General features: G+C 49.0%; 1 non-coding gene across 1 annotated transcript; it reads right to left on the minus strand.

The window, feature by feature from the left end:
* Positions 1-470: 470 nt before the first annotated feature.
* On the minus strand, positions 471-602 carry LOC132225092 (small nucleolar RNA SNORA48). The gene has a single exon (XR_009450790.1). It is a non-coding gene; the product is annotated as a small nucleolar RNA SNORA48 (small nucleolar RNA).
* Positions 603-811: the final 209 nt, after the last annotated feature.

Here is an 811-nt window from a genome sequence, read left to right on the forward strand (position 1 = left end):
TCTCTCTCCCATGAAATTGTGTTATGAACACTGAACATGAAATTTACCCTCTAAACACATTTTTAAGTGTGCAATGTTTGTCTGTTCTTTATTTGTACCCATTCTTATGGGAATGCTGTGTTCAGATTTTAATGGCCACCTCTGTGCTAATGACTTTCCACACTTCAGATCTGAGAGCTTCAAGCACAGTCACCGGGGTTCCAAGGATCTAGAAACCATCTGCACTGGGGTGGCCACACCAGCTCAGACTTTCCTTCTTCCACAAGGAACTCATTTTGTTCTCCACCCAACTAGCTTACCCTTGCAAATTTCCATTCCATCGGGCACTTTACTGGAAACCAAAGCCTCGTTGTTCTTTTATCCTTCCTTCCTTTTTGTCTTCTAAATCCCATCACCCCTCAAGCTGTTTGAATCAATTTTTCAAAATTTCAACACAAACTTTGGAGAAAAAGAATACCTACATTTTTCCCCCATGTGTCCTGGGCATGAACCAGCATGGGCACAGACCAAAACCCAGGCTGGGATAAACAAGGAGTTACTTTTTCCTGGCTGATATTGATAGAGGGGACTTATAATCTAACTAGAGGCCCGGTGCACGGGATTCGTGCACTGGTGGGGCGTGGCCTGCAGAGATCAGCTTGCTGTGGGAGTGCCACTCATCCCTGTGGACCTGCCCTCTGAGCGCCTGCTCCCTGGTCTGGCATCTTCCGTGGAGCTGGAGCATTTGCCTCTCCAGGGGACCCAGTCGGGGCCGGGCCCAGGGGTAATAGCACTGAGCGGCGGCAGAGTAGGCCTCAGTCCTGCGGCAGCC

The sequence above is a fragment of the Myotis daubentonii genome, chromosome 1 (assembly GCF_963259705.1).
Source record: "Myotis daubentonii chromosome 1, mMyoDau2.1, whole genome shotgun sequence".
In the NCBI taxonomy this organism is placed as follows: Eukaryota; Metazoa; Chordata; class Mammalia; order Chiroptera; family Vespertilionidae; genus Myotis; species Myotis daubentonii.